The sequence below is a fragment of the Prinia subflava genome, chromosome 5 (genome assembly GCF_021018805.1).
Source record: "Prinia subflava isolate CZ2003 ecotype Zambia chromosome 5, Cam_Psub_1.2, whole genome shotgun sequence".
NCBI lineage: Eukaryota > Metazoa > Chordata > Aves > Passeriformes > Cisticolidae > Prinia > Prinia subflava.
The window spans coordinates 18,939,421-18,955,974 of NC_086251.1; the positions used below are offsets into that span (position 1 = coordinate 18,939,421).

The 16,554-nt window shown below is 48.1% G+C and overlaps 1 protein-coding gene and 1 non-coding gene across 2 annotated transcripts in view; one reads left to right on the plus strand and one right to left on the minus strand.

Annotated features, from left to right (window-relative positions):
- Window positions 1–12,678, minus strand: part of LOC134551107 (USP6 N-terminal-like protein) — a 76,447-nt gene extending 63,769 nt beyond the window's left edge. Inside the window, exons 1-2 of the mRNA XM_063398272.1 lie at window positions 12,565–12,678; window positions 432–513 (exon numbers count right to left, since the gene is read on the minus strand). The gene's annotated coding sequence lies outside the window, so the exon portion shown is untranslated. The remainder of the gene's footprint in view (window positions 1–431; window positions 514–12,564) is intronic.
- A 63-nt stretch (window positions 12,679–12,741) lies between these two features.
- On the plus strand, window positions 12,742–12,814 carry TRNAA-AGC (transfer RNA alanine (anticodon AGC)). The gene has a single exon. It is a non-coding gene; the product is annotated as a tRNA-Ala (tRNA).
- The last annotated feature ends 3,740 nt before the right edge of the window (window positions 12,815–16,554 follow it).

The following is a 16,554-nucleotide window of genomic DNA, read 5'->3' on the forward strand; positions in this document are numbered from 1 at the left end:
GCACACTGCTCCCTCCCACCCCGCTCGGGCCGCAGGCGGACGCGCCACGGGGGAGCTGCCAAAGGCCAGCTGAGCAGGAGGGAGCAGCAGCCGCCTGCGCAGCCGCGAACTGCGCCGGGATTCCCCAGCTGCTGCTCCGGGAAGGAAAAGGCAGAGCCTGTGTTAGCAGGGAGCATGGCCTCCCAGGAGCTGCTCTGCAGAAATGCTGTTTTACAGCCCTCTCCTCACAGTGCTGTCAGCAAGGCTAAATGCAAACCTTATCTTCTGCCTGGGTGTTTTCACAAAACCTCTGGATGGAAAAAATAACTATTCACTGCAGAGCAGTCTGCAGCACAGGATCCACTCTGCACCCATCAGGCAAACCCTGCACACATTTCACCCCTGGCCACGTGCACCCCCTCTTCCCCTCACCAGGAACATGACAAACATACCTGTTCAGAGCATCAGCGTCTCCTGTAGCACTGACAAGGAGCCAGAACACGATTCCCATCGGCATACAGGAACTGGCAAGTCCTGTAAGCATTAGAGAGAATTGTAATTAGTGACATTAATAAGAGCTGGCTGGTGAAAAGGAAGGATGCCAAAGCAATCTCACGAGAATCGGGAGGGTGTCAGATCCCTGCCCTGAACACACTCCTGTCCTGCCCTGGCATCACAGCAGAGGTACGTGGCATGAGGCTGTCAGGGGACTTCTCCAAAATCACAGAAGGAAGCCCAAGTAAAAGGCAAGATGATAAGTCCCAAACTAAGGCTGTTCATCCAGTAAAGCCTCCTCAACAGCCAGAGAACTGAAGATAACATCTATGTGCAGGGGCAGAAAAGAGGCTGGTAAATGGGATGGAACAGATCACCTACAATGCCCCTGCTGTGCTCCCTGAGATGCTGCTGAAGATCTGCTCTACAGCACCTGTGAGATTTCTTCTTGTTTGCAGAGAAGGCAAATTCCACATGATGTCAGAGCCAGGCTGCTTCCATTTTTTCATCATCATTATTGATTCATCATTATAGTTTCATAATAAAAAAGGCTTTTTATTTTCCACTGACGGCTGTATAAAGCTTTTCTACCTTAGTCACACAGGAGACATTTAACCAGCACTGAGCAAGAGCTGTGACAGAAGTCACCTCTGTGGGCTGCAAAAACACTTCACTTTGGGCATTTGAAGTACCTGCTGCACGCCAAAGAAAAGATAGCAGAAATGCTATACTGGAAACAATTCTAAGCAGCCACAAGGAGAAGTTTTTCTGATGATACAACTGAGGCAAAGGTCACTACATCTAAGGTAATTTTACTTTTGCCATCCTGTTCATGCAATTGTTTGGGGATGGCAAGGAACATGGTGGATGAGGGATCATCCTCAAAGACACTGTAACACAGAGAGGATATGGAAGCTGAGGGAGGTAAGGAAACAGTGAGACAACGACTCTAGCCAAAACACCAAACCAGCAAGAGGAAGGTACAGAATCAGCCTGACAATGTCTCATGTACTTCCTGCCAACTGGACCTCATTATGTACTGTGAGAAAACTTACTCATGCAGCACATTGGTTTACCTTGGCCTGAGAAAGAGAGACTTGCTTGCTTTCCCCAGTCTCTGCAGGTGATTCAGAGACCTGTCATTGCCAGCTGGTATTTAAAGAACTGAGAAAAAGTCTAATCCATTCGTGGTTCCCCCTCACTCATTTTCCCCTTTCTCTTCTCCTATTATGGAAGGGCTGAAGGCATTTCTAAGGATGAAAACAATGCTGAAGGCCAAAACCACAGCACAGACCTTGGACTCCACCTCAAATCATGAAATTTCTGTTACCCTGTTGCTCTACATTAACCACAAGTGTTATCTACTCCTGTTATGTACCTGCAGGAGGATCTTCTGTTGTTCTTTTGAAGCCAGTAAATTAACACAAGGACAGAAATAACAGGACAAATCCAACCTGGCCAATAATCTTCAGTGGTAGCTTATGTATAAAGGTATGGAAAGCAAGGAAATTCATACCTTAACTTCACATGGCTTAAATCTGAAGTGGGGCTGCTTTAGCTTTGTAGGACTTCATCTGCACTGGTATTGACCATGCCTGCATCAGGGCTCAGCACATGGGGAGTATCAACATGGCTGCCACACAGACAACCCTTTCTCCCTTCTTCCTCCAGTTCCTTTTCCATTTAACAACTTTCTCAACGTAACTCCTACTCTCAGACAACGCTGCAGAAACATCACTGGCAAAATTTTAAGTCCTCGCTTCCCAGTACTGCCAAGCAAGGCAAAAAGAGAGGCCTGAAGCTTTCGTAAATGCTGCTGGATTTAATCAAAGCCATATGAAGGTGGCCTGGCTTGCCTTCCCAAAGAAACTGCAGCTCTCAGACAAAGCACTTTGTCCCACAGCAGACACATATACTGGAAACACAGCGGAGCACCAGGGAATCAGACTGTTCAGCCTCCCCCTTGATTCCCAAACTTCCTTCTCGCAGTGCCCAGCAGAGTCACTCATCCCAGGGCTGCTCCTCCCCAAGACACGACCAGGCTCCAGGCAATGCAGAGCATGGATGACACACTCCTGACAGCTGAGCTCCTCTGCTGCCTTCCTCCAGCTCCGACTTGTCCATCAAAATACGTATTTCTCTGTGTCACCATCCCAGCAGATCCTCTGTCCTGGGCCAAGATGACCCCTTGCTTGTTGCAGACTGAAGCAGTGCTGCAGAAACACGATAACCTTTTGTTTCATCTAATGCAGCAAACAAAGATTCACCAGAGTTCATAAAAAGGTTATTAAGCAAGGCAGCAGAGGACTGAGTGATACTGGGTGACTACAAAAATGGGGCATCCACAACTTCTGGGAGCAACCTGTTCCAGTGCCTCACCAGCCTCATCACAGAAAACTTCTCCCTTATATTCAATCTAATATTCTCCTGGATACATTCAGCAGGAAGCTTTACTTAAAAGCTGTGCTCAGAGTCCTCCCAGAGGGAAACCTCCCCTGGGTTAACTGTGAAGCCAAACTGGCAGCATGTACATGAAGCCATCAGTCAGCAGTGCCCCACAAAGGACTCTTCCAACACTGTAGCCTTCCAGAAATACAAACGCACTTGGCAGTCCTTACCACCCTTTTACATGGAAGGAAACTGGAGTAGAAGCAGGACATGTTCTACCAGGGGCTACACAGCTGCTCTCCAGCAAGCCATGCCCACTTCCACATGCTCATCAGCTCAACTGACCCAAAACTACCCTCTGCTGCCACAACAGTCAGTCCTGCCTTTTCCCTCCCCCCACTTCTACACATCCCAGTCATCTTTACATTAGAGGTAGCAACCATCATTTGTTTCCAACTGGAAACCATCCCAGAAATAAGAAAATAAAGGGGAAAATTTTCTGGCAGGAGAACAGCCTGAGATCAGCTAAAGCTGATGAGAAGCATGACCTCAGAAAGATGGCCCTGTGGTTTCCCTGTGGAAACCTAGATGAGGCTTCAACCTATCGTATATTTGTCTTTGCACAGGGGTAAGTAATGTAAAATCAGTTTAACAGCTCCATTCGCTACTTAGGGTACTCAGTCACTCACTTTTCTAAAGGCCCATCCAAAACAGCCTGGAGATTTGCTTTCTGAGGTCTCCAAACTATGCTGATGCACCCAAACAGCAACACACCACAGCTATGCAAGCCTTGCAGCTTACCAAGGCACAGCAGTAAAACAAAATTCCTCCAAGAAGTTTGAGGATAATTTTTGGAGGGGAAAGGGGGTGTTTTGTCATAACTTAAGGGTTTCCAGGAGCAGAGGAGCAAGGACAAGCATATGCAAAGGATCTAGCAAAAGCTCTTAAGCAAAGCAGACAGCAGGAAGCAGAAAATAAATACGCAAAGCCCTTTGCAGCACCAAAGTTCAAATCCATCTGGATATTTCTAAGGTTGTCACGGCAGCCCATAGAGGGGATTTTCCAATTCCTTGCAGAGAAACCCTGGAAAATAATGATGTAAAAGTAGAAGCACAGGCTTAAACTCTAAGCCAGACCTTCATCCCAACACGTGACAGGGAGTGTGGAGGGAGGTGCACAACACAGCCCCACATGGTGCCCACAGGCTGGCTTGTCCCCAGCACCGGGAAGCCTGAGCCCCCTCCACCGCACTCTGCTTCTCCTCTGGCACAGGCGTGGATGGAGGGGTTGCAGCACACACACGGGCAGCTCAGGGTACCTATCAGAGGGCTGCCAGCACAGGCCTTCACACTCCAGCCAGTCACCTCACCTCTGAAACCAGCAAGAGGCACAGTCCCCATCTAAAAAGGACATGCCACAAAGCTGCACTGATGGAGGGAGCCAATCCATCTGCTTGCCCAGAGGTCCCATCCAAGCATCCCAGCAGCCATCTGATGGAGCTCTCCATTACTAGCTCCTTACAGAGGGGAAGGAGGCAGAGCTAATCCTGCCTTGTTTTTCTGAGTTACACAACATTAGTCACACAGGCTTCTGCCCCAGAGCCCCCAGGCAAGCCTTGCCTTCGATGGTTGCTGCGTGCACCCACTGAAACCACCAATTCTCGACAGGAACAGACAAGCACAGTTCAAAAACTCACATTTGATTCTCCTTTACCTGCCTTTCACAGAAATATCCAGAGCTCCCCCCTCCATTTAACACAGCTGGTTTTTTCCCCCACTAGAAAAAGCACCAAGTTACTCAAATTGAGTTTCCATGACAGTAATGTCAATTAACCAGCTACACATCAACTGACCCGTTCCCAGTTTTCATGATAACTGTTACCATGCAGACCACATGCACACCTCCAAAATATTCCAAAGCATCCTTAAGAAAATCATGGACTTCGTAATATAGCTCAAGCTTTCACCTCTGCAGAAATGCACCTTAGTTTAAAAAAAAGATAAACAAACCACAATGGGATCAATTCAGGTCAATTTTTACCGAGAAGAGCTTCAGAAGTCAGCTGCAGCTTGGTGTAACCACAGAGCTCATGTGAGGCAGGACACAAAAGCTATCACATCACACATCCAACATTCACGCTGGGGTCCTTCCAGTTGCCTTTGTGCCGCCTCAAGCCGGGCCTTGAGGCAGAGCACAGCTCCTCAGCGTGCAGGGGAAAGCAGCTCATTGCACTCACCAAGACACCAGTGACCCCTGAGAACAGATGGAAGCAATGCCCACACCTGTTTCTAAGCACAGACGAGCTGCCAAGGCAATCAAGTGAGCAGAGCCCTTCAGCTGCACCTCCACAGAGGTCTCCTGGCCCGTGCCACAGCCCTGCTCTCCCCACCGGCTTTGCAGCACCAGCAGCAATCGCTCTGCAACACAGTTTTGCAAGCAGATGCCTGCAGCGGAAGCAGCCTCCAGTGCACAGCCTCTCTGCTCATTTTAATGCAATTTCTTGAAATCAAACAAGAAGAGCTAAATTCATTCTCTCTGAGCTCCGGCAGGATACTGGCTAACCCAATCTTTTCATTTCAGTCTGCCACTTCCAGCAGTCAGGGAATATGAAACATTGTTTGAGCCACAAACTAAAGACCAGCGACACATTTCCCAGGGGCAAATACCCCCCCTGCACAGCCTCTCTGCAAACAGACCTCTCTGTCCATTGAGCTGTACCCATGCCACATCCAGCACCCTGCTGTAGGTGAAGTGCAGTCTCCCAAGTACTGATCTGCTTGGATAGGCCACAGGATGAGGTCAGGGAGATCCAGATATCACCCATGCCCAAGGCAGGAAAGCAGTAAGGGAAGAGATCCCTGTAAAATCCAGACAAAAATCTTGAAAAACTGTTTCCTTGGACACACATGAGGCTGACAACAGCCCACTGCCTAAGAGGGGCAGAGATACCCCCTGCCCCTTCTCCCTCCTGTTCCCTCCAGTCTGCTGGAGGGAAAAGCTCTGGCTGCCATGGAGCCTCTGCCTGCCATCAGACTGAGTGCTAGCACATAAGAGGGCAAGATGACAATGATTCCCATCCAAACCTTCAGATGTTAAAAGCATGGTTAGGGCAACACTGCAGGAAAGAAAACTCCCTAAGTTCTCACAAGTCTGTAGAGGGCCAGAATAGCTGAAAGGATTTATAGGCCAAGCCTGAAAACACACAGGCACGTGCTGAGTCCGCCCCTTGTATCGACACGAGTATGGTGCAATTTTTTCCACAGAAACCTGATTACAGCACCCTACTTTAGGAGGTGACTAATCACATTTTAAACACATCAACTGGAAACAAGTTCAGCCCCTTCAGTGGTTAAGACCTTGTGAAGCTTATTGGTTTTCTCAGCTATATGTTACGTATGCCCCCTTCCCACTCCAAATTCAAGTTCCACCTGCTGCACCTCATGGCATCTTTCTCTCACAGCATGGGAGACCCTGAGCAAACTCCAGCCAGATCTCTTCAGTATACAGAGGTATCAAAGCACAGCCATCAGGTCACCCTGCCAAGCCTGCTGTGGGATTTACACCAAGCTCAAGGCAGGCAGAAGGATGTATCAGGCTCTGCTCAGCCTCCAGACATTTAGAGCACCTCTGGGAGGTCAAGTGATGGTGCTACCAGCCTTTTATCCAAGGGAATTGAGCAGTGGGTGTCTGTCCACCACAGCTACTGTCAGCTTGGTCAGCTCTGCAGCAAACCTGATGGGAAGGCAGCTGTGGCTCAAAAATATGTTGGTAAAGAAAAAATCCAGTGCCAGGCCACCTAGACTGTGGCAGCACCAAGGTGGCTCAGCCGTGCACCTAGGCCACAAGAGCCATCACACAAATCAATGCCTTGCAGGTCAGATACAGGTTTCCCAGTAAAACTTACACTGCCAGTCAAGGAGCAAAGCAAATCGTGAGGCTCTGAACTAATTTCAGTTACTTTATCTGGTTAGCATCATAAGCAGCAGCAACAGCCAAGGTAACACTTCTGACCCACTTCATTACCATCAGAGGAACCAACAGTTCCTGATAAATCCCCCCCAAACATATATCAACACTCTCATGATCACTTTTAACTCATGGAACTAAAGGGGAGGGAGGAGAGATACTGTAAGAATAAGGCACCACAGTTATCAATAAACTGAATTTCTAAATATGCAGGTCATTTTGCTACCTGCTCCTTCATCTACCCTGCATTCAAGTGTTTGACAAGACACATAACTCACTATCAGTCCAACCTTGCTCCACTAAAGACCAAGTCAGATGTCAGAGCTTTAAAAGAAGGAAAGGACACACTCAAAAATTTTAACTTAGGGTGAGAAAACCACACTACTAAGCTAAAACTTCCGTAGTTAGCTATGATGCAAACAGGAGAATTTTTTTAAAAAGCAACTGCAGTAGCTGTGACTGATCTTGTATCCTCCCAACATCCTGCCCTCGTGGTGGTGAGAGGCAGATGTGGTCATGCATGACCCTCACTGACTAATGAACGAAACTGAAGGCAAGAGGAGGCAGGAGATGCAAAAGCTCAAGAAAATCTTCTGATCCTGATTTCTGGTGAGTGAATTGGCCCACAGCATGTGCATGAAGAAGGCAGGCATGTCTGCACAGCTGCTGCAAAAAGAAGTAAGAGATGCAGGAGCAGGCTGCAGACTTAGGCTGGCTGCAGCAGCTGCTGCTGTCACCAGCAAAGCATGCACCTCATTTTGCTCAATGAGCCACTCTCCCCCACACCTTTTACAGCAGGAGGCAACAGCAAGCTGCTGAATACACCGACAAACAAGCATTTTGAGCAAGCTGACTTTAGTTCTGCTGTCAAGACGCCAGCAGGGACCTGAATCTAACTAAGGAGATCAGATGTGTCCTGATGGACAAAGCTGGAATGATAGGGACACACAAGGGGCTGAGCATTCCCAGCATCTGCTTCTTCTTCACTGAACTTTTTTCTCCCACCTTGGACTGATGACAAGGAAAATCCTTCACTGAGCTCCAAAAGATGAGGCAAGTGATTTGTTTGCTTGAACTTTGAGGTACCACAGCACTGGGACTCCCCAGCACTGTGAACTCCCACCCTGCCGGACACAACTGCTCAGCTGCTGCCTGCAGCACAGGAAGCTCCTCTGCAGAAAGCTGAATGGTGTTGGCTCCTGTGTTTGATTTCCACGATCCAAGCCACAAGGAGAGCTAAAAATATTCCAATTAACCATTTCTTTTCAACGCAAGACTTGATGATGGTGCTACAAAGGTATTATACAACTGCAAAAAGGAAGATGTGATCTGTAAATCAAACTAAGAAAAGTGAGAAATCAGAAAAAAAATATTTCAAAAAGGAATCAAACCGAGCAAACAGCTAGCCAGGACCGTAAGCTCTGAATGCAAGCATGGGCTTCATTGCCAAAAATGTAGAGAAGCTTGTGCTACTTGCAATTGTGGTGGCTGGCTCTGAGGTGTTTGCAAGCTTTCTGGTGTGACACATACAGGGTATATAATTTCTGTTCTGCACTGATTATATACAGACAGCTCGTTCTGGCTATAGCCCATACAAGCTGTCTCCTGGATCAGCTGGCTGCTCAGCATGGTGCCATCCTGCATGTCAGGAGTTAAGCAGGAAACTTTTATTCCCTGTAAAACCCATTGCAAAGAGACAGCTACACTCTGGAGCTAAGTATTTCCTCACATGAAGATTTAACAGCAGATTTTTTATCACTGCCCAGTCTTTGCAGTGATATGTAGACTTTAAACATCGTCTGTAGGTAATACTGGAGTACATTACTCACAGCAGTGCACCCAGGAGAACCAGCAAATCCTCTCCGTTTGAGCCTGAGCGTCAGCTTTGCCATGGAATTACATTTATCTCTCTGGCACCAGGCTCTCATTAATGGAATTACCAGGCAGGCTGCTTCAGACTTAACACTTGAGAGAGGCGGGCCGGGATGGCTCCGCTCCAGCCCCAGCCCGCAAAGCCGGCACTGTTTCTCCATCCTCCAGCGAGCTGCCACCCAAACGAGCCCGACCCCGTGACGAGAACCAGGGAAACAAAAGGAACAACCCCGAACTGTCCAGGGCAATCAATATCTTTCTAGGAACATCCAGGCTTCTTGCCAGCTTTCCTCCAACCCTGATTTAGCTCTTCTGCAGTGCAGAGGGGGATGGCACGCGCAGGAGCAAGCCGGCAGGATGCGGGGCCAGCAAGCGTGCCTGGCACTCGAGCACACACTTGGGGGAACAATCTACACCCGCCCCTCTACAAACACCTTAGCATGAGGGTGTCACAGCAAACCCACGGCTACTGAGAGCATCCACTCACCTTGAAAAACACAGCAAGCACTCCACTCTGAATACTTGCTTCAGAAATACCCACCGCCACTTCAAACAGGGAAGCGTACGGCAGCAAACCAGCCGAGATCGCTGCCCTCAGCACACGAGCGTATCTTGCACATTCTAGAAATCTGCCTTCCACCACACAGCAGCGCTGGCAGTGCCATGCTGAGCAATCTGCAGCGTGGCATGAACCAGCCCCTTAAAGAACCCTGCACTACTCGGTAAAATGGACAACTGGGATGTCCGAAGGGGATGCAGCAAGCAGTGCTTTCACAAAGCTGCACTCATAGCTCTACAGCTTCAGCACCTGTGGGGCTGTTCTTCACACAGAGCAGCTGTAAGCTTCTTTAGGTGCTATATTCCCAGTCATCAGCAAGACAACTTTTGTAATCTCAGCATGGATGAAGCAAAAGGAGAAAACAGAGATCCACCAAAACCTGAACAATATTTGCCCAGCATTGTTCAGGAGCACACCTCTGCCAGAACAAATGGGAGACAGAAAGGGGAAGGCAAGCACAAGGTTTACTTGCAGAGCACAGACATGTCCTTCCTACAGCCTGAGCTGTGGGAGCTGAACTACTCTCCCCTGTAATTAAAATGAAGGAGAGGAAAGCACAGGAATTACTCCAGCATGACTGTGAAGGACTGACAAGCTCTGATTTTCAAAGTCCACCTTAACACACATTCTTTGGTGCGATTTTAATTCCAAAGAAAGGGAGAAATGAGGTTTTGCTGTGGGAAAAGCTGCTGTACAACCCTGTTATTAAACCAAACAAGGCACAAATGAGGGGGGGCAGCGGCTGGGGTTGACGAAGCAAAGCTGAAGACAGGCCTCTCTTGCCCCTGCCCTTGCACTTGCTCTGCCAGGAGCTCCCAGCAACACGATTCAGAGGCAGAGTGCCCCGTGACAGGAAAAACACATGTAACACCAGGCAGTGAAACCTCACATCTGAGAGCATCTATGCAAAACACAGCCTGAAACATATTTTCCAGCTCCACAGAGTCAGCCTGATACTTAGCAAAGCCAAGCTGGTGAAATGCTGTCACATGTATTGAAGGTGAGATTCCCAAGCAGGAGAGACTCTCAAGCATCTCCTTGTTTTCTCCGTATCACGGAAAAAAAAAAAAAAAAAGAGAGAAGCAAGGAGTAAGATTGTGGGGTTCTGCAGCTCAGTGTGATGTAAAAAAGACAGGACATGAGAAAAAAAAAATTACAGAAGTGCAATGCTCTCCAGTGTGACACCCAGGGGAATAGCTACAAAAACTACTTTCTTAAAAAAAAAACCCAGTAAGGGTAAGGAGCCATCAAAATCATGAGTCAAGCTCCAAGATAAGAAATCATACTGCTGGATGGGTGCGGCTGCCTGCTTGTTTGGTCGCTGCTGGGTTTTTTCTTAGAGATAAACATGTCTTTCAGAACATGTTTGTTGGCCAATCTTCTCTCTGATGAAAAAAAACCCACATAGAACGAAGCTCACAACTGTGAAAACGATAAAAGAAAGACAGGAGAGTTTCCGAAGAGCTCGGAGGTCATGCTTCACAGGCCCTTGAAAGTAAGATGCAACATCTCAAAAAGAACAAAAGTGGAGTCAATTTAAAATTCCAAGTATTTCAATAAAATATCATTCAGAGAACCTAATAAGCAAACTCTGCAAGAAGCAGACCCCATTCACAGAGCCTGAAACCTGTCAAGTAAAATAAATACATAATGTTTTGCACCTATTTCATTTGCAAAGCTGTTGATATATAGGAGTATTTAATCAGAAATTCATAGTCTGGAGGAGGGTAGCTCAGCAAATGCATCCCAAAAAAGTAACTTGTATATTAGAGGCAGAACTAAGGCAAATCCCTCAGGGAGCATGTAAAATTGAGCAGAGAATGGTTTTGAATCCAACAGAACGATGGCTTGAATGCAGCCAAGTTAGAAGTAGGAAAGGACTGCAGGAAAGCAAAGTGTAAGGCACCCAGGAACTCGATGGAGCAAAAGTCACAGCCAGTCCCATCACTCTCACCAAATTCCCTGCTGGTTCAGTGAATTGCAGTGACTTGGTGACCAGGATCGCTGCCTGCAGCCTGGCCAGCTCAGCCCACGACTCTGCTGCTCTCCACACAGCTAGGTGTTCAGCAGCCACCAGCGAGATTATACAAGGTCATTTTGTAATTGCCTTGGCTCAGAAAGCATTTTGCACTGGCCACCAATGCTTTTTGGGTTTGGTCTTGTCTGACTCAAGAACATCAGAAAGGAAGAAAAGTGAGCACAAGGCAAGGTATTTACCAGAATGTCAGGTTTTCAACTGAGTCCTGAATATCGCTACTGCTGTAACACAGCTTTAATTAAATGCTGCAAGCCCACCAATAGCTTCATCTTCCTCAGCACAGTGCTCACAGAGAAATGACCCAATGCTCTCATCTCCTTTGCTATGCACTCCTTCATTGAGGGCATCCTCTTTTTCTGCATCCAAAACAGGCACCAAAATCCCATCTGGTCAATGCAGCTCCCCAGAAGACTCCAGCACATGCCCCCATTTGCCATTTCCACAGGCACCTGAAGTTCCCTGCTCCAGAGCCAGCATCTCCTTCCTTGTCCAGCACGGAAATTGTTGCCTTTAACTCTACTCCCGCTGGAGCACAAGAGCAAAACAGAACCATTTCTTGATGGAAAAGACCTCACGATTCACCACAGAGCCAGATTTCACTTCTGTGGGTGTTGTTTTCAAAGGAGACATTACAAGGCAAGGCGGGGAGAACCAACTGCCCGCAGCAGGTTTGCTCATCCAGCCCCTTGGGCATCCCGGCTGCCCCAGCCACACGCAGGGCCCCAGTCCGGACGCCCCAGCACGGATGGCAGCAAATTCTGGGGCTGCCCGGGCCGCCCAGCCGGGCCGAGTGCCACCCCGAGCCCCGCGGGGCGCAGGGGGTGCTGCGGGCTCTGCGCCCCGAGGGCCGTGAGGGGCTGCCGGGCAGGCGAAGACTCCCTGAACAGTAACCGGGGTCAGCCGGGCAGCTCCTGCGTCCTTCCTCAGCCGGGGGGGGGGGTCGATATTTTGTGAGGGATTTTTTTTGTTTGGTTGGTTGGTTGTTTCGTTCTGTTTTGAACTCAACGCAGCCCCACCGCGACTCGAAGGACCAGCCCAGGCCGCCGGCAGAGTCTGTGCCGGGCGCTCCAGCCCCCCGCTCTGACCTCCGCACGCACACAGCCCCACACACACAGCGCCGGGCGCATCCTGCCCCCCAAGCACACAGCCCTCCGCAGCCCCCCACCAGTCCCGTTCCCATTGCCATCTCGTTCCCATTCCCGCCCGGTTCCCGTTCCCGTTCCAGCTCCCATCCCCATTCCCGCCCCGTTCCCGCTCCAGCTCTCACCGCGGGGCGCATCCTCCTCTCCCGGCGCGCGCCCAGCCCAGCCCGCCGCCGAGCCCCGGCCCCGGCGCTCCCGCGCAGGCGCACTGGGAGCCCCGACCGGGATGTGTAACGGCCGGCGGTGCACAGCGTCTCGCGAGAAGTCACTATCTCTGCACTGGGTAGTCCCGCGAGCAGGGCGGGGAATTAGCTCAAATGGTAGAGCGCTCGCTTAGCATGCGAGAGGTAGCGGGATCGATGCCCGCATTCTCCAGCTACTTTTCCTACCCTCTGCTGCCAGCCTGCAGCCGGCTGCCGTTGCAAACCAGAGCATTAATCGTTTTGCCTTTTTAAATTCCTTAGATTCTTATTTGCTCCCTTGATATTCTTAAAGGCCACAGAGTACGACGAGTTGGAACAGACCCACAAGGATCATCGAGTCCATCTCTCAGCCCTGCACAGGACACCCCAAAAGTCACAGTATGAGCCCAAGAGCAGTGTCCAAATGCTTCTTGAACTCTGGTCAGCTTGTTTTTGTGACCACTTCCCTAGGAAGCCTGTTCCAGTGTTCAGACACCCTCTGGGTGAAGAATCTTTTTCTAATATCCAACCTAAAGCTGCCCTGACTCAACTTCATGGCATTCCCTTGGGTCCTGTCAGTGGTCACCAGAGAGGAGATCAGTGCCAGCCCCTTCTCTTGCCCTCAGGAGGAAGCTGTAACTGCAGTGAGGTCTCCCCTCAGTCTCCTCCAGGCTCAGCAGAGCGAGCGACCTCACCTGCTCCCAGAATGGCTACACAGATCCTTTTGCTCTCCCGTGCTTAAGGCAAGTAGAACACTGTCCGTGTATTCCTGGCACTGCAAGAGGATCTTTTGTTTCCTTTTTGAACATTGGACAAGCCACAACAGTGAGCAGCACCCATTGCATCCCGTTCTTCCCACATATTTCTGGCCCTAGCCCTCCCTTTCTCATCCTACCCAAGGGCAGAAAAGTGTTTAGAGATCCCTTCACCTGAAGGCCTCTGGTAGAGCCAAAACACTTGTTTGCCTTCTGTAAATTTAAGAAGGAATCAAACCACCTCAAGGAGTCATTGATGTAGGTGCCACTTATTAAAAAAAAAGGTCAAAACTTTGCTCCCTGAATTTATGCAGGGGCAAAGTTCAAGCAAGTTCTTCATGTTCGGCTCCTATTCTACTGCAACAAGCCACAAGGAATACCCAAAAGCTTTTGAAAAAAGAGAAGCAGTTTTTAAAAACTGATGGTGTATAATGAAAAAAAAAACCAACCTCACAGGATTACACTCAACAGGCATTTCCATCCCTGCCACAAACTGAACTGGGAATCAATGGAGGAACAACTCTGAGCACTTTCCTCAATTACATGCACAAGGAAATTACCTTTCTGGCAAATTTCAAAGACAAAGAATGAAATTCAGCCTTCAAGCTTCTCTCAGGCTCCTGCAAAATATCCCATCCCCAAACCTTTGCAGCAAATTCATTCTGATAGCCCAAGGAAGAACTGGATTAGAGAGGATGCAGTGGGTTTTTATGGAACAAGTATTATGGGGAGCAGCTCCAGGGAACTGGAGTTGTTTAGCCTGGAGTAAAGGAAACTCAGGAGAGTCCCCATCACTGTCTGCAACTACCTGAAAGGAGTTTTAGTGAGGTGAGGGGGTGGCTTCTCATGGGTGACAAGTTACAGAATGAGTGGAAATGGCTTCAAGTTGTGTCATGGGAGGTTTAGATTGGATATTAGGAAAAAATTCTTCTCTGAAAGGATGGTCAGGCATTGGAACAGGCTGCCCAGCAAAGTGTTGGAATCACCATCCCTGGAAGTGTTCAAAAGGAATGTGGATGTGGCAGCCCGGGCTATGGATTAGTGATGAACACAGTGATGCCAGGTTAATGGATGGATATGATAATTTTGAGGTATTTTCCAACTTTCGTGACTATAAATAAAGTGATTTTTTTTGGCACAAATACCCATGAATTCTCATGGGTACTCTGATGGAGACTAGAGAGAGATGCCTCTTCTGGCAGAGGACATCTACCACTGCTTTCTGCAAAAAGGCAATGGTAACATGCAAACTGAAGTCTGAAAAACAGATGAGTGTATGGTTGTTGGGGTTCTTTTAGCTTCAAGATTTCGTTCTTGCCTTTTAAAGATGGTTTAAACTCACACTTCTGAGTCCTGTACAAAGTCATGAAATAACCAGCTGTCCCTACAGTGGCCTTCAGAGTTTCAGCAAATTATTCAAGTCTTCATGTGCAGCAGGATTTAACAGGAAAGTGAAATCCCTTGCAGTCTCTTATTTCATCAGCTGCTACACAGCTGGCATGAAGAGACTGTTGTGAAACACACCTGTGGTTTTGGTCCAGTCCTTTCATTTTCCCCTCTAGCTGTGGCCCCATCTCAACCCTCAACCCCTGCAATGTCTTGGTGACCAAGGGCAACTTCAGAATGAGGGAAAACCAGAGGACCACAAGTCTGGTCAAACTGATGCTGCATCGCCCTCTGCAGACGGGCAGGCAAACACTGCGGCAGGCTGAGGCAGAAGATGAAGAAGAAAAACAGGGATGTAAGAAAAATTCCTCTGACAGTACTTCTGCAGGTGTGTTGGTTGATGAACATATCTGGAAAGCTCCGTTTTCTTGGGGCTCCATTTTTGCTGAACCTGCTGTGAAGACTGTATCCACAGGGGTAAAATATTACACATAACTCTCACAGCACTATTTCATTATAATGCTCTCCACTCCCCTCAAAAACAAAACCAGTGCAAAATGGAAACAACAGTTTTTTCTTTTACGAGAACAAGCCGACCACATCAGAACAGCAGGAATTTCCTCCCTAATGGTTTTCTTGTGGGAGTCTATAATGAGCTGCCACAGTATGGAACATCCATATGTGTGTGCACACACGCAAGTCAGGGTGAGCAATTGCCTGTATTTGCTGAAAAACCCAAACCTTGCTCAGCCACCTTGCTGACAGCTTGCTACCAGCACCTGTTTATTGACCTCCTTTTAGCTTTTTTTTTTTTTTTTTTTTAGCTCCTGAGGCATCAGTTAAGCCACAGTGTCAGGTTCTCCAGTCTAACTCCACCGATACTTTGCTTAATCAGCCCACTGACTCTTCAGGAATGACCCAAGTTTTGCATTTCCTCACCCTACAAAGCCTTACTTCAAGTTCGCACACAAGCTCAAGGAACAAATGGCTTCCAGCAGGATATAGGATATAAACAAATCACTCACTGCAACAAATGGAGCTGGGCACATGCTTACAACTCGCTGTTTTGATCTCCACAGCTGAATTTATGAACGAATTTTCTGGCAGGGATCGCATAGTCAAGTTAGAAAAAGATCTGTAACAAATCTTAGAAGTTTATTGTCTTTAATTACCATTAAGTATATCCACAGAGGCATCATGAGAACACAGAGGACAGAACAGGAAACTTCTAGAAGAAGGCAGAGTTTTCAGTTTACACTAATGGCCTTAATTTAAGTATTCTTTATTCTTTTGTAAGTTTGCTCTAGGGTTATATGCATAAATTTAGTTTTAAAATAAAGTCATCTTAAATGCAGAGACACATCTCAACTTCCTCAGATCCCAGGACACAAGACCTGCACTTCATGTGTTCATGTCAGCTGTGCTCAAAAGCAGCAGGGGTGAGATGGGCATCACTGTGCTCTCCCTCCCTGCTACAAAGACCAAAAGAGGGAGAGGATCTAAAGAAGAGGAGATAAATTTGAATGAACTCAGAAAGGATAATGGGAAATTGTGATAAAGAAGGGAACATGACGCAGATGTCTCTGCCAGACTCCTCAAGGAATCTTCAAGGAATCAGCCTGAGTCTGTACAAGTAGCCAAATGGATGTGCCTTCCATGTCAGGAGTCTTCCACTGTTTCCATGACAAGACACACAGGTATTTCTCATTGGTGTTTGCTACTGGCTCTCTCAGCCCCATTTTGTATCATTTCTTCTGGATCCGTGTGTATCTGGATGAGCAGGATGGCCTGG